Here is a 22,238-nt window from a genome sequence, read left to right as displayed (position 1 = left end):
CCTCACTTTAGTGGATATTGCCATAGAGTTTTCCAAAATGGTGGACAAAATTATCCTCCCAGTGTTTGAGCATCCAGTTGCTACATATACTTGCCAAAACACAGTATAATCAATTTTTGTTGTTGTTGTTGTTGTTTTTAAACCATTCTGGTGAGTACGTGGCAGTGTTTCTTTATGGTTTCAATTTGCATTTTTACCTTTCAGAAGTTTATTGGCCATCTGGCTATCCTCTGTTGTGAAGTTCCTATTGGAATCTCTTGCCAGTTTCTGAAAACATTGGTTTGTCTTTTCCTTGTCTATTTGTAGGTGGGTTTTTTGTAATATATTCTGTAATATATCTCCCATTCTAAGACTTCCCTTTTCAGTCTCCTAAATGGTGTCTTCTGATGAACAAAAGTTCATTTTAATGCAGTCTAAATTATCTTTCCGTTTGTATTTCTTAAGAATATTTTCCTATTGTGCTCGCTTCAGCAGCACATAAACTAAAATTGGAACGATACAGAGAAGATTAACATGGCCCCTGTGCGAGGATGACAAGCAAATTCGTGAAGCGTTCCATGTTTTTACATTCTGTGTGGAGCACTGGGTGTTATGCACAAACAATGAATCATGGAACACTACATCAAAAACTAATGATGTACTGTATGGTGATTAACATAACAATAAAAAAATTAATAAAAAAAAGAATATTTTCCTATCCCGGGACGCCTGGGTGGCTCAGTAGGTTAAGCGTCTGCCTTTGGCTTAGGTCATGATCCCAGGGTCCTGAGATTGAGTCCCGCATCTGGCTCCTTGCTCAGCAAGGAGCCTGCTTCTCCCTCTAACCTGCAGCTACCCCTCCTTGTGCTCGTGCTCTCTGTCTCTCTCCCCGCCCCGACAAATAAATAAATAAATAAATAAATAAAATCTTAAAAGAAAAAGAATATTTTCTTATCCCAAGATCATGAAGACATTCTTCTATGCTATCTTCCAGAAGCTCTATTGTTTTCCTTGTCACTATTCAAGATTTTGATCCATCTAGAATTGATTTGTGCATATGGTATTAAGTTGGGAGGGGGTTCAAAATGTACTTTTTTCTCCATATATTTATCTAGTTGACCCAGCTACTCTTTCCCCACTGGTAAAGAGTAGCTCTGCCATGCTGCCTCTATCTAAATCATATATATTTATATATGATATATATAATATATATGCAGTCATTTCTAGACCCGCTATTCTCTTTCATTGGTCTATTTGTCCGATTGTTATGCTATGTTAAAGTTAGTGCTAAATTGTGTAACTGTATAACTGACCTTGCTATCTGGTGCTGTAAGTCATCCATCTTTATCCTTCAGGGGGAAAGCCCAGTAGAGAATGTCAAGGTCACCTCAACGCATCTACCTTCCCCCTGGGAGTTTGGTCCTCAAGCCCTGACTGCATTACTTTCTCTTTTGATGTCTTCAAATGGCTGTTTTCTAAACAACGGTATTCAGACTTTTTTGTTTCCCCTGTATAAGAGTTGGTCTGATTTGAGCAGCTCAGTCATAGATGGAAGGAAGTTCAACCATTTACTCATTTTTAAAAAGTTATTTTTATTGTGGTGAAACACCAATAACGTAAAATCTACAATTTTTATATTTTCAAGTGTATAATTTAGTGACATTAAGTACATTCACAATGTTGTACGGCCATCCACCTTCCAGTTCCAGACATTTCTCATCACTCCAAAATGAAAACTCCTGGAGCCATTCAGCAGTTGCTTCTCATTACCTCTCCTTCTAGCCTGGCCCTTTATTCTTATCCTGACAACCAACATTAGTGAGGTTTAAAAATTCCTATAGTGCTTCTACTGGGTATTTATCCCGAAGATACAAATGTAGTGATCCAAAGGGGTATGTGCACCCCGATGTTTATAGCAGCAATGTTTACAATAGCCAAACCTTGGAAAGAGCCAAGATGTCCATCGACAGATGAATGGATAAAGATGTGGTATATATATACAATGGAATATTATGCAACCAGCAAAATAAATGAAATCTTGCCATTTGCAACGACATGGATGGAACTGGAGGGTATTATGCTGAGCGAGATAAGTCAGTCAGAGAAAGACATGTATCATATGATCTCAGTGATATGAGGAATTCTTAATCTCAGGAAACAAACTGAGGGTTGCTAGAGTGGTGGGGGGGTGGGAGGGATGAGGTGGCTGGGTGATAGACATTGGGGAGCGTATGTGCTATGGTGAGCGCTGTGAACTGTGTAAGACTGTTGAATCACAGATCTGTACCTCTGAAACCAATAATGCAATATATGTTAAAAAAAAGAAGAAGTTAGTAGGAAGGGAAAAATGAAGGGGGGGAATCGGAGGGGGAGACGAGCCATGAGAGACTATGGACTCTGAGAAACAAACTGAAGGTTCTAGAGGGGAGGGGGGTGGGAGGATGGGTCAGCCTGGTGATGGGTATTAAAGAGGGCACGTTCTGCGTGGAGCACTGGGTGTTATGCACAAACAATGAATCATGGAATACTACCTCAAAAAGTAATGATGTAATGTATGGTGATTAACATAACATAATAAGACAGCGGAGCAAGATGGTGGAGGAGTAGGAGACCTGGATTTCGTCTGGTCTCAGGAATTCAGCTGAATAGGGATCAAACCATTCTGAACACCTATGAACTCAACAGGAGATCGAAGAAGAGAGTAGCAACAACTCTCTGAACAGAGAAGCGACCACTTACTGGAAGGTAGGACGTGCGGAGAAGTGAATCCGAGGTGATATTCAGGAGGATAGACGGCGGGGGAGGGGCCTCCGTCGGCCGCTTCTGGCAAGTGATAGAGCCGCGGAGCACAAAATCGGAACTTTTAGAAGTCAGCTCCACTGAGGGACGTGGCTAAGTGGGGTGTGGAACCCTCACGGGACAGTGTGGTCTCAGGACCCTCGGGGTCACAGAAAAACCGGGGGTGCCTGAGTGCGGCAGAGCTCCCAGGTACCAGAGCGGGGAAGCCGGCTGCAGAGACGGAGCCAAGGCGCGGGCTCTCAGCTCGGGGTGGCCATAAACTGTGATCCGCGGCCCAGTCGGACCACTGCTCCTCCAGCAGAGACCCAACAAGCGGCAGATCTGGGGAGACTCCCCTTCCTCCCCAGGGAGGAGCAGCGCGGGAGCGCACCGCAGGCATCTGCTGGGTTTGGAGACTCCACACGGGGTCTGGTGCCAGAGATAGAAACGCTCAGTCACAGGCCGGGTGAGCACGGAGTGCGGCCGGAGACCAGGGAGACGGGAGTGACTGCTTTTCTCTGGGGGTGCACTGAGGAGTGGGGCCCCGAGTTCTCAGCTCCTCCGGGCAGAGATTGGGAGGCCACCATTTTCACCCTGGTCCTCCAAAGCTGTACCGAGAGCCTGCAGGGAACAAAAGCTCCTGAGAGCAAACCCGAGCAGCTTGCTTAGCCCGGACCGACAAGGGCGGGCAATTCAGCCTCCGGCAAAGACATTTGGGAACCACGGCAACAGGCCCCTCCCCCAGAAGATCAGCACGAGCAGCCAGCCAAGACCAAGTTTACCGATCAAGGAGAACGGGAGAACTCCAGCGCTAGGGGAATACTGCACATAGCATTCATGGCTTTTTTTACCATGATTCATTAGTTTCTCAAAGTTAATTTTTTTAACTGTTTTTTTTAATTTTTCTTTTTCCCTTTTTCAACCAACATCTTATCAATCCCTTTTTTTTAAAAAAACATTTTTTATTTTTCATTTTTAGAGTCATATTTTATCCCTTCATAGTAGTTACCCTTATTTTTGGCATATATATATAAATTGTTCTCTCTTTAAAATTTTGAGATACAGTTTCTTCTAACAGATCAAAATATACCCTAAATCACTAGTGTATGGCTTTGTTCTAGTGTCCTGCCTGATCACATTCTCTCCCTTTTTTTATTCTTCTTTTTTTTAAATCTTTTTTTTTCAAACAACTTCTTATTTTATCAATTCCTTTTGTAAAATCCTTTATAATTTTCATCTTTACAGTCATCTTCCATCCTTTCATCTGTATCAACCCTTATTTTGTACATATATAAGTCTTTCTTCCTTTAAAATTTTAGGAGGCACTTTTTCCTAACAGACCAAAATACGCCCAAAATCTAGTGTGTGGCACTGATCTATGCACTAGCCTGATCATATTTGATCATATTCTGGTTTATTTGTATTGTTCTGTTTTTGTTTTTATATTTTTCTTTTTGTTTTTTGTTTTCTTTTCTCTTTCTTTTTTCTTTCTTTCCCTTTCTTTTCCCCTGGTTTCAGGTCTTTTCCGATTTGTATAGAGTATATTTGCTGGGGACGTTGTTAACCTGTTAGCATTTTGTTCTCTCATTCATCTATTCTCCTCTGGACAAAATGACAAGACGAAAAAAGTCACCTCAGCAAAAAGAACGAGAGGTAGTACCATCAGCTAGGGACCTACTCAATACGGACATTAGTATGATGTCAGACCTAGAGTTCAGAATCATGACTTTAAAGATACTAGCTGGGCTTGATAAAAGCATGGAAGTTATTAGAGAAACCCTTTCTGGAGAAATAAAAGAACTAAAAGCTAACCAAATCGAAATCAAAAAGGCTATTAATGAGGGGCAATCAAACACGGGGGCACTAACTGCTAGGATAAATGAGGCAGAAGAGAGAATCAGCGATATAGAAGACCAAATGATGGAAAATAAAGAAGCTGAGAAAAAGAGAGAGAAACAACTACAGGATCACGAGGGCAGAATTCGAGAGATAAGCGATACGATAAGACGAAACAACATTAGAATAATTGGGATCCCAGAAGAAGAAGAAAGAAAGAGGGGGGCAGAAGGTATATTGGAGCAAATAATAGCAGAGAACTTCCCTAATGTGAGGAAGGAAACAGGCATCAAAATCCAGGAGGCACAGAGAACCCCTCTCAAAATCAAAAATAGATCAGCAGCCCAACATCTAATCATAAAACTTATGAGTCTCAGAGACAAAGAGAAAATCCTGAAAGCAGCTCGGGAGAAGAGATATGTAACCTACAATGGTAGAAACATTAGATTGGCAACAGACCTAACCACAGAGACCTGGCAGGCCAAAAAGGACTGGCATGATATCTTCAGAGCACTAAACGAGAAAAATATGCAGCCAAGAATACTATATCCAGCTAAGCTGTCATTGAAAACAGAAGGAGAGATAAAAAGCTTCCAGGACAAATAAAAACTAAAGGAATTTGAAAACATGAAACTAGCCCTACAAGAAATATTGAAAGGGGTCCTCTAAGCAAAAAGAGAGCCTAAAAGCACCATAGACCAGAAAGGAACACAGACAATATACAGTAACAGTCACATTACAGGCAATACAATGGCACTAAATTCATACCTTTCAATAGTTACCCTGAATGTAAATGGGCTAAATGCCCCAATCAAAAGAAACAGGCTATCAGATTGGATTAAAAAACAAGACCCATCAATATGCTGTCTGCAAGAGACTCATTTGTGACCCAAAGACACCCCCAGATTGAAAGTGAGGGGGTGGAAAACCATTTACCATGCTAATGGACACCAAAAGAAAGCTGGGGTGGCAATCCTTATATCAGACAAATTAGATTTTAAAACAAAGACTGTAATAAGAGATGAAGAAGGATGCTATATCCTACTTAAAGGGTCTATCCAATAAGAATATCTAACAATTGTAAATATCTATGCCCCTAATATGGGAGCAGCCAATTATATAAGGCAATTAATAACAAAAGCAAAGAAATGCATTGACAACAATACAATAATAGTGGGGGACTTTAAAACCCCCTGACTGAAATGGACAGATCATCTAAGCAAAAGATCAACAAGGAAATAAAGACTTTAAATGACACACTGGACCAAATGGACTTCACAGATCTATTCAGAACATTCCATCCCAAAGCAACGGAATACACATTCTTCTCTAGTGCCCATGGAACATCCTCCAGAATTGATCACATCTTAGGTCACAAATCAGATCTCAACCGGTACCAAAAGATTGGGGTCATTCCATGCATATTTTCAGACCACAATGCTTTGAAACTAGAACTCAATCACAAGAGGAAAGTCAGAAAGAACTCAAATACATGGAGGCTAAAGAGCATCCTACTAAAGAATGAATGGGTCAACCAGGAAATTAAAGAAGAATTAAAAAAATTCATGGAAACCAATGAAAATGAAAACACAACTGTTCAAAATCTTTGTGATGCAGCAAAGGCAGTCCTGAGAGGAAAGTACATAGCAATACAAGCCTTTCTCAAGAAACAAGAAAGGTCTCAAATACATAACCTAACCCTACACCTAAAGGAGCTAGAGAAAGAACAGCAAAGAAAGCCTAAACCCAGCAGGAGAAGAGAAATAAGAAAGATGAGAGCAGAAATCAATGAAATAGAAACCAAAAGAATGGTAGAACAGATCAACGAAACTAGGAGCTGGTTCTTTGAAAGAATTAACAAGATTGATAAACCCCTGGCCAGACTTATCAAAAAGAAATGAGAAATGACCCAAATCAACAAAATCATGAATGAAAGAGGAAAGATCACAACCAACACCAAAGAAATACAAACAATCATAAGAACATATTATGAGCAACTCTATGCCAGCAAATTAGATAACCTAGAAGAAATGGGTGCATTCCTAGAGATGTATCAACTTCCAAAACTGAACGAGGAAGAAATAGAAAACCTGAACAGACCTATAACTACGAAGGAAATTGAAGCAGTCATCAAAAACCTCCCAACATACAAAAGCCCAGGGCCAGATGGCTTCCCAGGGGAATTCTATCAGACATTTAAAGAAGAATTAATACCTATTCGCCTGAAACTGTTCCAAAAAATAGAAATGGAAGGAAAACTTCCAAACTCATTTTATGAGGCCAGCATTACCTTGATCCCAAAACCAGACAAAGACTCCATCAAAAAGGAGAATTACAGACCAATATCCTTGATGAACATGGATGCAAAAATTCTCACCAAAATACTAGCCAATAGGATCCAACAGTACATTAAAAGGATTATTCACCATGATCAAGTGGGATTTATCCCTGGGCTGCAAGTCTGGTTCAACATCCGCAAATCAATCAACGTGATACAATACATTAACAAAAGAAAGAACAAGAATCATATGATCCTCTCAATAGATGCAGAAAAAGCATTTGACAAAGTACAGCATCCTTTCTTGATCAAAACTCTTCAGAGTATAGGGATAGAGGGTACATACCTCAGTATCATAAAAGCCATCTATGAAAAACCTACAGTGAATATCATTCTCAATGGGGAAAAGCTGAGAGCTTTTCCCCTAAGGTCAGGAACACGGCAGGGATGTCCACTATCACCACTGTTATTCAACATAATATTAGAAGTCCTAGCCACAGCAATCAGACAACAAAAAGAAATCAAAGGCATCCACATCGGCAAAGAGGAAGTCAAACTCTCACTCTTTGCAGATGATATGATACTGTATGTGGAAAACCCAAAAGACTCCACCCCAAAACTGCTAGAACTCATACAGGAATTCAGTAAAGTAGCAGAATATAAAATCAATGCACAGAAATCAGTGGCATTCCTATACACCAACACCAAGACAGAAGAGAGACAAATCAAGGAGTCGATCCCTTTTACCATTGCACCCAAAACTCTAAGATACCTAGGAATAATTTTAACCAAAGAGGCAAAGGACCTGGACTCAGAAAACTATAAAATACTCATGAAAGAAATTGAAGAAGACACAAAGAAATGGAAAAACGTTCCATGCTCACGGATTGGGAGAACCAACATTGTGAAGATGTCAATGCTACCTAGAGCAATCTACACATTCAATGCAATCCCCATCAAAATACCATCCACTTTTTTCAAAGAAATGGAAGAAATAATCCTAAAATTTGTATGGAACCAGAAGAGACCCCGAATAGCCAGAGGAATATTGAAAAAGGAAAGCAAAGCTGGCAGCATCACAATTGTGGACTTCCAGCTCTATTACAAAGCTGCCATCATCAAGACAGTATGGTACTGGCACAAAAACAGACACATAGATCAATGGAAGAGAACAGAGAGCCCAGAAATCGACCCTCAACTCTATGGTCAGCTCATCTTCTACAAAGCAGGAAAGAATGTCCAATGGCAAAAAGACAGTCTCTTCAACAAATGGTGTTGGGAAAATTGGACAGCCACATGCAGAAGAATGAAACTGGCCCATTTCCTTACACCACACACACAAATAGACTCCAAATGCTTGAAAGTCCTAAACGTGAGACAGGAGTCCATCAAAATCCTAAAGGAGAACACAGGTAGCAACCTCTTCGACCTCAGCCGCAGCAACTTCTTTCTAGAAACATCGCCAAAGGCAAGGGAAGCAAGGGCAAAAATGAACACTTGGGATTTCATCAAGATAAAAAGCTTTTGCACAGCAAAAGAAACAGTCCACAAAACCAAAAGACAACCAGCAGAATGGGAGAAAATATTTGCAAATGACATATCAGATAAAGGGTTAGTATCCAAAATCTATAAAGAACTTACCAAAGTCAACACCCAAAGAACAAAGAATCCAATCAAGAAATGGGCAGAAGACATGAACAGACATTTTTCCAAAGAAGACATCCAAATGGCCAACAGACACATGAAAAAGTGTTCAACAACGCTCGGCATCAGGGAAATCCAAATCAAAACCTCAATGAGATACCACCTCACACCAGTCAGAATGGCTAAAATTAACGAGTCAGAAAACGACAGATGTTGGCGGGATGCGGAGAAAGGAGAACCCTCCTATACTGTTGGTGGGAATGCAAGCTGGTGCAATCCCCCTGGAAAACAGTATGGAGGTTCCTCAAACAGTTGAAAATAGAGCTACCATTCGATCCAGCAATTGCACTACTGGGTATTTACCCCAAAGATACAAATTTAGGGATCCGAACGGGTACGTGCACCCCAGTGTTTATAGCAGCAATGTCCACAATAGCCAAACTGTGGAAAGAACTAAGACGTCCATCGACAGATGAATGGATAAAGAAGCAGTGGTATATCTACACAATGGAATATTATGCAGCTATCAAAAGGAATGAGATCTTGCCGTTTGCAACGACGTGGATGGAACTGGAGGGTGTTATGCTGAGTGAAATAAGTCAATCAGAGAAAGACATGTATCATATGACCTCACTGATATGAGGAATTCTTAATCTCAGGAAACAAACTGAGGGTTGCTGGAGTGGTGTGGGGTGGGAGGGATGGGGTGGCTGGGTGATAGACATTGGGGAGGGTATGTGCTATGGTGAGCGCTGTGAATTGTGCAAGACTGTTGAATCACAGATCTGTACCTCTGAAACAAATAATGCAACATATGTTAAAAAAAAAAAAAAGAAGCTAGCAGGAGGGGAAGAATGAAGGGGAGTAAGTCGGAGGGGAGACATACCATGAGAGACGATGGACTCTGAAAAACAAACTGAGGGTTCTAGAGGGGAGGAGGGTGGGGGGATGGGTTAGCCTGGTGGTGGGTATTAAAGAGGGCACGTTCTGCGTGGAGCACTGGGTGTTATGCACAAACAATGAATCATGGTACACTACATCAAAAACTAATGATGTAATGTATGGTGATTAACATAACAATAAAAAAATTTTAAAAAATAACATAATAAAATAAAAAAATTTTTAAAGTGATTTATAGACCATTCCTTCATTCTCACACAAGTTCTTTTGGTTAATCGTGGTTCTCCTGTGTGGTGATGCCATATGACAGATGAGAAAAATGGGACTTGGGTCTTGATGGGTCCAGCTGGGGGGCCTCTTACTTGAGGTCCTGAACCGCCCGATCACAAGCCTTGCACCCTCCTTAGTTTCTTGGCAGAGAGAGCCATTTCCTGTAAGATTTAAAGAGGAAGGTTCTAGAAGTAAGACAGATTTATAAATAATAGTAAAAATATTGGAGCTCATATGTAATCACCTTCAAGAAACTGCCAAGTATGTTAAATATAACTCCATAAATAGATGGGACAGAGGTCCTGGAACTCTCCCTGAGTTTATAGGCTACGTTGGAGGCTGAGCTGAGACGCAGGCTCAGGTCTCTGAGGGCCAGCCAACCCAGGGTTTCCTGGTGTCATGTGAACTGTGTCGTTTGGTACTCCAGCTCTCTCCTCAGACACGTGCTTCCTCCCTTCCAAACTCAGATCTGCTGGGCTGTCCTAAAATACCAGCCAATAATTAATACCTTACACAAAGCCACAGTGGAAGCTGGAAAATTTCATGTGGTTGAAAAAGAGCCACTGTATCTCCTTTCCCCCCAGGGGAAAGTGAATAATTGACTATCTGGCTCGCCTTTTAGAAACCCCTGCTCTATTTCATGGAACGGAACATATGGCTGCCAAGGGTCCTTCTCGGATATCACAGGTTCTAATACGGTGGAAAAGGATATTCTTTATTCCAGGACCGTCTCCAGCACCTAGCACACCAGGAGTGACCGCCTGAGTGACCGTCACACCGTGCCCCCACTCACCGCCCTGGGTCAGCTGACAGGACCCGGGCCACCAATCTGTGGCAGCAACCTGTATGAGAGCCCAGGGGCGACCAACCAAACCAACCTAGAGCCTCGGAGGCTGAAGCTGGACACTAGCAACCAAGAGGACCCAGGAGTCACGGCACATGGCGACAGAGAAAGGAAGAGAGCAGCAAACAATTAATTAGCAGCAGAGCCCCAGAAGCAGACACCAAAGGCATCTGAGTCACCAAAATGGTAAAGCCTGGTGACTGCTGAGCTGCCCAGACAACTGTGGTTATAGCAGTCCCTGCGGGAGATCATCGCCTTCTATCCCCTTAGCCTCCCATCCTGCTAGTGCCCGGGAGATGGTCAGTGATCCTGTGCTGGAGACGTATGTGAGCTGCAGGGGTCTTGCCAGTGGCCGCTTTGCATCCCAGCACTTCCCTGCTTCGCCACCAAGCTGCAGGAAGAATTCCTTGCCGCATCACACGAGGACCAGTTGGGAGAGCAGCCCAGGGCTGGAGCCGTGAGCCGAAGCTGACGCCTGCAGCAGTTACATCCTCCCTGATTGCTCTCCAGCCCAGAGTGGGAGCCCCTGCGGTCAACAGCAATTGCAGCCAAGACGGTGGGCACAGAACACAGGGCTCTACCTGAGCAGCAGCTAGTCAAGGATGGAGAGTAGATGCTGCTTATAGTTAGGGTCTCCGCCAAAGAAAGTACAACTCAAACCGATCTGAGTGAGAAATAGCAACAGTAACATCCATCTGCATTTGGGAAGTGCCCACAATGTACCAGGCACTGGGCTACACCCTTTTTAGGCACTACCTTATTTATGACAAGTGTACAAATGGGGATCCTATAACTCCCACTTTAATGCCAAGAGGAAAGGCTCCGAGGTTATGTAACTTACCCAAATTACTGACGGGTGACACAGAAACCAAACTCTCATCTGCCTGATCTGTCACTTGTTTTTTAAAGTTAAGACTGTTTTTCTGGGGACACCTGGGTGGCTCAATCAGTTAAGCCACTGCCTTGGGCTCAGGTCATGATCTCAGGGACCTGGGATCAAGTCCCTCATCAGGCTCCCTGCTCAGCGGGGGAGCCTGTTTCTCCCTCTGTCTGCCACTCCCCCTGCTTGTGCTTTCTCTCTCTCTCTCTCTCTCTCTGACAAATAAATGAAATCTTAAATAAAAAAAGACTGTTTTTCTGTATCAGTGTATATAAATCCACTCCATTCTTTTCAGTGGCTGTATGTATTCCATTATGTGGATATACCATATTATTTGAGGAAAGACCCACTCATATGAATTTAGGTCATTTGCATTTCTCAAACACTGCTATAATGGATATTTGTATACATACATCTCAATGTATGTGTGCAAATGTATAGGGTTTGTATTCCTCAAACTGAAATGCTAAGTCATAGTGGTCTTCAGTTAAATTTTTTTCATTTTTTAAATTGAGGTGAAATTCACATAACATAAAATTATACATTTTAAAGTGTATATAATTCCGTGTCATTTAATACACTCACACGATGCACAATGATGTGCAACCTCCACTTTTTCTGTCTAGTTTCAGAACATTTTCATCCCCTCAAAAACTATATATCCATTAAGTATTTACTTCCCCTCCTCTTCCCAGTCCCTGGCAGCTACCAGTCTGTTTTCTGTATCTAAATTTGCCTATTCTGGAGATTTTGTAGAAATGGATTCACACAATATGTGTTCTTTTGTGTCTGGCTTCCTTCCCTTACATAATGTTTTTGAGGTTCATCCACATTGTAGCACATACCAATACTTCATTCCTTCTCATGGTTGGATCATAGTCCATCATATGTATAGACCACAATTTGTTTTTATCCATTCACCTATCAATGGACATTGGTGTTCTTTCCACCTTTTGGCTACTGTCAATAGTATTGCCAGGAACATCTGTGTATAAGTATTTGAGCGCTTCTTTTCAGTTCTTTGGGGTACGTACTGAGGAGTTGAGTTGCTGGGTCATTGCGGTTAAAATTTTGATAGATGTTGGCAAAGTGTTCTTGAAAACTTGTACCACTGTTCACTCCTGCCAAAAGTAAAGTGGAATGCGGTCTTCTACAATGTTGCCAACACTAGATATGATCAAAATGTTTAACATTTGCCAGTATGATTAGTGAAAAATGATACATTACTGTAGTGCAAAATTTCATTTGCTTAATTAGAATGAGGCTGGGCATCCGGGCAACACTGTTAGTTACCCATCCAATATCCATTCTCCTTCTATTTTGTTAACAGAACACTGATTTCGTTTGCAAGGACAGTGTGTCTGGTCCTAGGTAATCAGTCATGATTAATCTAAGCTGGAAGATCTCTACTGGAGTATGGGACTGGCCCTTATGGGGCCTTGGGGAACATGAAAGAATTTGAGGTTGCCACCATGATGGGGAATGGGTGCTATCATTTAGTGTCCATGTGTCAGGAATAGTAAGTGCCTCACGATTCAAGGAACTATCCTCTCGACAAAGAATTTTCCATCACCAAACACAGATAGTACTTTGTGGAGAAATACAGAAAGCCAATCACCACCAAAGCTTTGATGTGTTAGGAAGGTACTGTATCCCCGAGGAAGAGGGAAGCTTTACTTTGGAATCCTCAGATTTTGCCCTCTGTGTCCCTTCTTTTGGCTGGTTCTGATTTGTATCCTTTTCCAGTAAAAACCTGCAATGATATACACAGTACTTCCAGTGAATTCTGAGTTTTTCTAGTGAATTATCAAAGTGGTCACTAGAACTCCCAAATCTGTAACCAGCTTGTCAGAAGTGAGGGTGACCCTGGGGACTCTGAACTTGCAGCTGGTGTCTGAAATGAAGGCAGGTTGTAGAGGGCTATTCCTTTGTGTTTGACCAACTCCAGAATTGCCATGTAAGGACGATTGATTGATCATTGGCCACAAGGCTGAGCTCAGTCTCCAGCCTCCTTCTCTCCCCAGAGGCTGGGCTGATATCAGATGGCTCAAAGCCCCAACCCTCTATCATATGGTTGGTCTTTCTAGCATGATCAGCCACCATGTCAAGTCACCTTATTAGCTAAACTATCAGATACCATCGGAGGGGCCTACCACGAATAACAAAGACATCCTCACTTGTGAAATTCCAAGAGTTTCGAGGTTGCATCCTAGAAACTGGGGACAAAGACCAGCCAAATTCTTTAGTACACACCAATCCTCAACTGCTCAGCCTCCCTTGTACCTGGAGGCCGCAATGACACACAGCTCTAGCTGCTGAGACCTGAATGAACGTTTACTGGAAAGGAATATTCTTACCACCTTCTGTTTCTACCAACCCAACTCCTCTTCTTTGTCTTGAATTGGATGACTGAAGTGACAGGACAAATACATAGAACTTTTTTTCCTTCGTGTTGTTTTTTAGTGCTGAAGCAATCCCAGTAAGGGGTCCTGCCTGCCTGCTGCAGATGTTTTGTTACGTGAAAATGTAACCCAAACTGGCTGAACTGGTCATCATTTGGGTGCTCTTACCTGCAGTCACAAGCTCTCCTGACACAGCACCTTGAATTATGTTTATTGGCTGCTTGGTTTCTTTCTTTCTGAGAACCTTCTGCTCATGTTCTTAGCTCATTGTTCTATTGGGTCATTTCCTGTGTGTGCGTGTGTGTGTGTGTGTGTGTGTGTGTGTGTGTGTTTATTTCACATACAGATGTATTTTTAAAAATACACTGCCACTGGAGGGGAAGAATAAAGGGGAGTAAGTCGGAGGGGGAGACGAACCATGAGAGACGATGGACTCTGAAAAACAAACTGAGGGTTCTAGAGGGGAGGTGGGTGGGGGGATGGGTTAGCCTGGTGATGGGTATTAAAGAGGGCACATTCTGCGTGGAGCACTGGGTGTTATGCACAAACAATGAATCATGGAACACTACATCCAAAACTAATGATGTAATGTATGGTGATTAACATAACAATAAAAAAATTTAAAAAAAGGAAACAAATAAAATACTATCTCTTATTAAAAAAAAATACAGTGCCACTAGATTCTTACATCATGTTCACTTTAAATACAATTTTTATTTTATTTATTTTTTATTAAAGTACAATTAACATGAAATGTTATATGTGTTTCAGGTGTACAATATAATGATTCAACAATTCTATACATTATTCAGTGCTCATCATGGTAAGGGTGGTCGCCATATGTCACCAGACAACGTTATTACCATCTTATTGACTATATTCCCTATGCTGGATTTTTCATCTCTGTGACATGTTTATTTTGCACCTGGAAGTTTATATCTTTTAATCCCCTTTATCTATTTTATCCATACCCCAATTTGTTCTCTGTATTTAAGTATCTGGTTTCTTGTTTGTCTCTTTTTTTTCCTTTGTTTTGTTTCTTAAATTCCACAAATGAGTGAAATTATATGGTATTTGTCTTTCTCCATCTGACTTATTTTACTTAGCATTATACCCTCTAGCTCCATCCACATCATTGCAAATGGCAAGATCTCATTCTTCTTGATGGCTGAATAATATTCCATTATATATGTGTACATATAAATACATTCCATTATATTCCATAATTCCATCACACACACACACACACACCACATCTTTATCCATTCATCTATCCATGGACACTTAGGCTGCTTCTGTATCTTGGCTACTGTAAATAATGCTGCAGTAAACATAGGGGTGCATTATCTTTTGAATTAGTGTTTCCAGGTTTTTTGGGTAAATACCCAGTAGTGAAATTACTGGATCATATGGTAATTCTATTTTTAATATTTTGAGGAACCTCCATACTGTTTTCCAGTTTGCATTCCCGCTAACAGTGCATGAGTGTTCCTTTCTCTACACATCCTTCCAACACTTTGTTCTTATCAACTTGTTAGAGAGTTTTGTATATTAGAGAAAATATCCTTTTGTCTGGAATGCGTATTGCATGCACATTTTTTTTCTGTAGTACATTGTCATTTGCCTTTTAACTTTCTTTTCAGTGGTTTTACTCTAAATTATTTTTTTCCATTTTAATGTGGTCATATTTGTCCATCCCTTCCTTTTTGGCTTTTGTGCTATGTGCCATTCTTAGAAATGCCTTATTTTCTTCAAGGGAGTGAAAATACTAATCTGTGGGGTTAGAAACCTTATTTTATGATTTAACTTGCTACACTTAAGCTTGTTTTGTCATAAAAACAAAGTTAGACAGCAGCAGATAGCATTAAAGATTTACCAGGCTTGTTTCCTTCTTTTCCAAGGATCATCTCATTTAATCTTCATCTAGATAGAAAGAAGACATTCATATTATCTTTATTTCAGAGTTGAGGAACTAAGCTTTCAGAGTTTCTGGACCTTATTCAAGGCCATGCACCTTCAGAGGGAATAGCCCAGGCTTGAACCCAGGCAGTCTGGGTACAAAGTCTGTCCCCGTAACTACTCCGCTACAGTGGTAGAATTATAGGAGTCTCCATTAATGTCCTATTTGTATTTCTCTCAGTCTGTCTCTCAATTATAAGCACTGTATGATGTTTCCGGCTTTAGAAAATGGCTTCATTAGATACGTTCTGATTCCAGCAAACTCTGCATTTGATCCCTACCTACACTTTGCTTATCACTAAACCTACTGTGGAATTTGGGACCTGAACGTTGAATCAATGCAACTTCATGAGTGTAAATGTTCCTCTAGTGGCTTCTGGTTTGGGCTGGTGGTTGTACCAGACGTGTTTTAAGGATGCTCTTATATAGGATTTGTTTCAGTCGGGTAGAGTAAGACATGCAGACGTGGAAATACTTGTCATGAAGAAAGAAGTGCTATGCTCACAGATCCCTAGCAACAGACAGCATGGCTTACCATGCAGAGCCACTTGGGGAAGCACTGGGGTTGGTCAGGAGGCAGAGGGGAAATGTGAGCAAGGGCCTTTATTGTGGTTTCTATGAGAGGGCATGGATAAGGAAGGGTACACAGGCTTAGTTAGGATTGGCTAGTTTAAACAATTTCAGTGGACTCTTTGGCACAGGAACTGCCCCTTGTTGTCTGGTACCCGGACCTGGGGTGATCAGGGCAGCGTGATCACGGCCTGAGTGTAAGGGCTCAGTAGAGAAGGGGATGGGGATGTGGGCCCTGCATTGGTAGTTTGCATGTGAAACGCACACTGGCAGGTGAGTTGTCTGCTCTCTCAAGGAATGAGCACTGGGTATTGTACGCAGCTAATGAATCGTTGAACACTACATCAAAAACTGATGATGTATTACATGTTGACTAATTGAACATAAAAAAAAAAAAAAGGGAATTGGCTAACCCTGGGAGGGGGAGTCTGTCCAGGCCAGCAAGACCCCAAGATGTCAGAGCATCAAAAATACAGAATAAAAAAATATAAGTGTTATAAGACAATTATTACTTTCTCTGCCTGGTACTTTTCTTGAGGACCGTCTCCTCTTCTCTGTGTTCTGATGGGAGTAGCGGATGCCACTGTCTCATGATTGTCTCCAAGGTTTTATTTATTTATTTTAAAGATTTTGTTAATTTATTTGAACGAGAGAGCAAGAGAGAGAGAGAGAGAGAGAGCACAAAGCAGGGCAGAGGGAGAGGGACAAGCAGGCTCCCCATTGAGCAGAGAGCCCAATGTGGGGCTCAACCCCAGGACCCCGGGATCATGACCCAAGCCGAAGGCAGACGCTTCACTGACTGAACCACCCAGGAGCCCCTACCTTCATGGTTTTAGCAATTGCCTTAGGAGTGAGCAGCTTACTTTAGGTGGCCAAGTCCATTTCCAGGATTTTTCAAGTAGAACTAGGACCCACTCCTAAGGAGCTATGGGAGAACATGAGTATACAATAGGAGAGAATGGAGTCACAATATAGAGAGAAACAGAGAGGGAAGGAAGAAAAAGAAGCCGAGGCATTTGGATCTTGAATCAAGTTGTCCCTGAAGCTGACTCCATCTCTGTCCTTGATTCCAAGAGCCAATAATTTGCTCTTTTGCTGAAATTAATTCAAATTGGATTTTCTTCATTTGCATTTTATCTTAACGGAAGGGAAAATAAATATGCTTTAATTTACTCTTGGAAAGTTCCATGCTTGCTTTTCAAGGAGTGCTTCAACACCTAGGCAGCTCCTCTCAAATAAGGTGGCATGCCAGTGATTTAATAGCTAATAAATTAAATTTCCTCTGAGGTGCCCAGAAAAAAAATTGAGTGAACTTCCAAGGCAGAATAAAAATGGGCAGATTCAGCTGTGTTTAATCATCTCTGTTTTACAAAGTTAAGTTAACTTAGTGGTAGGGATGAGTCAAGAACTAATACATGCTCAAGGAGGCTGTAGGGTCAGGAGAACGTGGTTTACAAAGCCATCAAGATAAGGTTTTAAGAGCATGACATTGTGAGCAATTAGGCAAATCATTCTCTAGCAAATACCACTCCCTACCTACCCCTCAGAGAAAGCAATATTAATGTGAGGTCATCTCTACTGTCAGTGGATGATGCTTGAAAGGGGGATGGAGTGGAACTGTGCGTGGAAGACCAGGGATCTTACTGCAGTCAACTAGGAAGATAAAGTGCTCTGTTATCAAAAACACCATCTGAGGCTACCATTGGCTGGTCCTTGCCAATGCTGGCAAACCCATCTGTGACTCAGTGTTTGTGCTTATCTTGCTTCTAATCTTGTTTATTTAACTTTTGACTCCTCTTGCACATGCAACTTGAAATGCTCAAGATTTTTTTAAAAAATACACATCGTAAGCATTCTTGCTCTGTGTGCAAAGAACATTAACCTCCAAATAGAAAGCACAGTACTGCCCAGCCCCTGGTCCCCTGTGCAGAGAAGAGAACCTGGAATGGTTTCACTGTGTTACTAAGGCTGGAGGGCACTCTGGGCGGTGGGTGGTTTGACCGGCTGTGGGGACAGTAACACAACAGAAAACCACAGTCACAAGTCACACCCACACGTGTGTTCTTAGCTTGGTCTTTGGGAGTTGGGGCAGCCTTCCCAGTGGGTATTTTTATTTCTGTACTCACTAATAACAACTGACTTTAAAAGCACAGAGTTGGGAATCCTTCTCCAAATATTTCTGGATTGAAAAAATATCATTAGCATTGCCCAACCAAGCCTGGCCCTTTTCCTCTTTTGAATGCCTGACCTCTTTCCTGTTTTGTTTTGTTTTGTTTTTCACTCGACTATACCTGTCCTTGGAATACAGGTGTGGTGTTCCTATTGCCCTTTTCAACCGGCTTCCCGGAAACCTCTGGGGGGTAGGGGACAGGCGTGGGGGGAGAGGAGACAGATCTTTAGATAATCACCAGGCAAATAAGGATCCCTTTTGATTATTTCCACGTGCATTCAATTTGTGAACAAAACTCTGACTCTCAGGGGCAGTTGCCTTTGTTATTAATTATTCATTCATTCATTCATCTATTCAGCTACGTGTTCAATAAACATTTATTAAATGCCAATTATGTTTGAATAAGGCATTGTCTTTGTCCTCTTAATGCCCTTGTCTGTGTCCTCCTGAAACTCATGTTCTAATTATGGAGACGGGCCTGTGAGTGAACAGCTGGGTGACGGTATGGTAAGTTTTATCCCTGTCATCCGCCGCTGATTTGAGGTTGTTGAGAAATCCTTCCTCAAGAGGAAGAAAACTCAAGGAGCCTCCCCATGTGCCAGGGACTAAATAGCACACACCTGCTAGCTCACTGCATCTTCTCAACAAGCTTCTGGGACGACAGGTACTGTTAGTGTCCTCATTCCCTCATGGGGAAACTGAGGCTAATGGGCACTAAATCATTTGCTGGAAACTGCACATGGGGATTAGAACATGGCCAGTCTGATCGCTCAGTGTGTGTTCACTTGACAGTGTCTCTCTCGTCCTTCTAGTAAAAACAAACAACAAAACTCTCTCTTGGCTTGGCCACTGGGACACCACCCTCTCCCCTCATTTTCTTCCCTAATTCTACCCCCAGCCCTGAGGGGACGATCCATGTTCTTCAGGGACTTGTCACTGGCCCTCATCTCATTCTATACCTTCCATGGGGTGCATGACTATAACACACGCACATGCGTGCAATGACGTGTAGGCACACAGTGGGAAGACGGGTTGATTCTTATTTAATCTTTTACATTTGCAGAATGTATAAAGAAGGGCACCATTGTGTTTTACAGAGTTTTTAGGCTGAATAAAAATCTAATCCACACTAAAGGTTCTAGACATAATATGAACAGGGTGGTCCAGCACTATTATACATTGGAAACGCCCACATTCAAAGGAAAAGGGCATCAGTTTCGTGGCTGTCAGGCTAAGTGATGTCCTGTCAAGGGAGAAGATCCCTTGCCCTGAGTTGGGGCAGGCGACTAGAACTAGCTGAGGAAGTATCCATCACGGGATACCAGAGAGCTGCCTGCTTCTCCGGCATCCAGCTATTGGCAAAGGATCACCACATCACAGCTGATGTCCTGTTTTGGATTTAGTGATGTAAGTGTGAGGTCTCCCTTCCAAAGAGAAGGAGCATTTAAAAAAAAAAAAAAAGCATTTTTTCTATCTTTCTATAAACTCTGCAGCACCCCAAATCACATTGAAATACACATATGTGAAATGACCGGACAATCCACTTGCCTCTTGTAAAATTTCCCATAGCTTCTCATTTCACACTCCTCAGGGTACTTGGCTGGGTTTTTCCAACAAGAAGGAACCCAGGGTCCTACCGGGCAGCCCTGGGGACAGGGGATGGGTTGTCATGTTGGATAACTGGGAACGCTACAGGTGCCTGACAACCAACCCCAGGTGGCCCAGACCGGATGCGCCCAGGGTGCCTTCTGGCCCCCTCTCCCTACCTGTCTCCCTGTGTGTGGAAAACTTCGATTTGCCCCTCACATTCCAGAACTTTACTCTAGCTTCAGAAATTCCCTCCTTTGCTTATCATGCTAACACTGATGATGAGTCCACTAAGAGTAGGCAATTCTTCCATGAGAAACCGTTCTTTTCCCTAGGTGGACCTGGGGGCTTTCACTGGTGAGAGCTTTTTAGTATAACTGTCGGCAAGTGTGCGCTGAACTAAAGTGAAGGGGAATTTCGGAGAACTTTGTCAGGGCCCATGTGGGAGCTCCAGTCCTTCTTCTGTCCAGGAGTATTGAGGGTGGGAGTCGGGCTACTTGGAAAGACTGGGAGAGTTGTCAGGCTGGGCAGGTGGAGGTGGCCCAGGGATGGGAAGAGGCAGGGCAGCCTGGTCTCCACACCAACATGGCGCTGGTGAAGTTTGGATCAGACCAGCAAGACAGAAGCAAGATTCAACATCCCAGTATCCAGGGACGACCGCTCTGTCCCCTTGCCCTCCAGGCCCCCGTTTCTGTCTCTAGTTTTTCTGGAAGATAGCAAGGTAGAGGTAGTGTGGCTGGGTGGGTGGGCAGGGGCAGGGGAGAGAAAGGAGCATCATCATTGCTTGCTGGAGGCTGGGCTTCCATTGCATAGCTGCAGAGAAAACCCTGGTTGCCCAATTAAAACCGAATTTCAGATACACAGCAAAACCATTGTGTAAGTAGGTCTCAAATTCTGCCTGTATTCTTACTTGCTAAATCTGGCAACACTATCTTGTCATCCTGTTCTCTGCACCTTTAATCAGGATGACCCCTCCCCTTGTCACAGCTTCCAGGTTGTGACTCCCACCCACCTCCCCACCCCCCGCCAAGAATTTAGGGGACCGACAGTCAGCTTGGCTCACATAGGCAGTGTCAGCGCACTTTGAACAAGTCAGAGACTCCTCCACCATCAGAGCCCAGTCCCAGTGGCTCTCCCTGGGTGATGACTTAAACAATTTAAGCACTGCTTCGCGAGCATGGGTTGCGAAACTCCTGCAGGCTCCTGCCTGGGAGAGTGGTTTCAGTGAGCGCCTCTGGAATTCTAACAGCACGTGAGTCACCTGGGGGAACTGGTTAGGACGCAAATTCTGAGTCAGCAGGTCTGGGGTGGGGCCTGAGACTCTGCATTTCCTAACACGCTCTCCGGGGATGTCCAATGCAGCTGGTTAGAAACCGAGATACAATTTAGATTTGAGGCAGGACAGGGACTCATCCCAAACGGCTTCAGTGCACATGAGGCTCCTGTTATGGGCTCAGTGGTGTTCCCACTCCCCCTCCCCCAAATGCATATGCTGAAGTCCTAAGAGACTTTTGAGACAAACACAGAGGGAAGAGCATGTGAAGACACAGGGAGAAGGCCATCTGCAAGCCAAAAGTAACCAGCCCGGCTGACACCTTGATCTTGGACTTCCAGCTCCAGAACTGAGAGGAAATACATGCTTGTTGGTTAAGCCCGTGGAACTCTGTTATGGCTGCTTTAGCTGACTAATACATGCTCCTTAGTGGGAGCACTGGGGCAGAGCCACCCAACGGGACCCATAGGACCTTGAAATTAAAGGAAGAAGTAGCTCTTCTGGGAGCCAGCAGCTTGTCATTGATAGCCAAGCAGAACAGTCATTCTGAAAAAGGTTTCACTTGCAGGGCTCCTGGGTGGCTCAGTCGGTTGGGCGTCTGCCTTCTGCTGGGGTCATGATCCTGGAGTTCCTGATGGAGCCCAGCATCAGACTCCATGCTCAGTGGGGAGTCTGCTTCTCCCTCTGCCTCTCGCCCCACTCATGCTCTCTCTCTGTCTCTCAAATAAATAAATAAATAAATAATCTTAAAAAAAAAAGGTTTCACTTGCATCCCAGAATGTAGATCCTGGAGAAATGTGATGCTTACCTCTCCTTCAGCCATCTCATAGCTCATGGGATCATCACAACCCCCTGGGTGGAACACTGA

The 22,238-nt window shown here is 42.9% G+C and overlaps 1 long non-coding RNA gene and 1 other non-coding gene across 2 annotated transcripts; one reads left to right on the top strand and one right to left on the bottom strand.

The window, feature by feature from the left end:
* Positions 1–458: 458 nt before the first annotated feature.
* LOC113928100 lies at positions 459–565 on the top strand. The gene has a single exon (XR_003521784.1). It is a non-coding gene; the product is annotated as a U6 spliceosomal RNA (small nuclear RNA).
* Positions 566–9,655: 9,090 nt separating this feature from the next.
* LOC113926244 lies at positions 9,656–14,035 on the bottom strand. The gene is made up of 3 exons (XR_003521247.1): positions 13,980–14,035; positions 12,444–12,530; positions 9,656–9,846 (listed from the first exon to the last, which is right to left on the bottom strand). It is a non-coding gene; the product is annotated as an uncharacterized LOC113926244 (long non-coding RNA).
* Between the last annotated feature and the right edge of the window lie 8,203 nt (positions 14,036–22,238).

This window comes from Zalophus californianus, chromosome 7, assembly GCF_009762305.2.
Source record: "Zalophus californianus isolate mZalCal1 chromosome 7, mZalCal1.pri.v2, whole genome shotgun sequence".
In the NCBI taxonomy this organism is placed as follows: Eukaryota; Metazoa; Chordata; class Mammalia; order Carnivora; family Otariidae; genus Zalophus; species Zalophus californianus.
The sequence above is the reverse complement of the archived record's forward strand: the minus strand, read 5'-3'. Positions and strand labels throughout refer to the sequence as shown.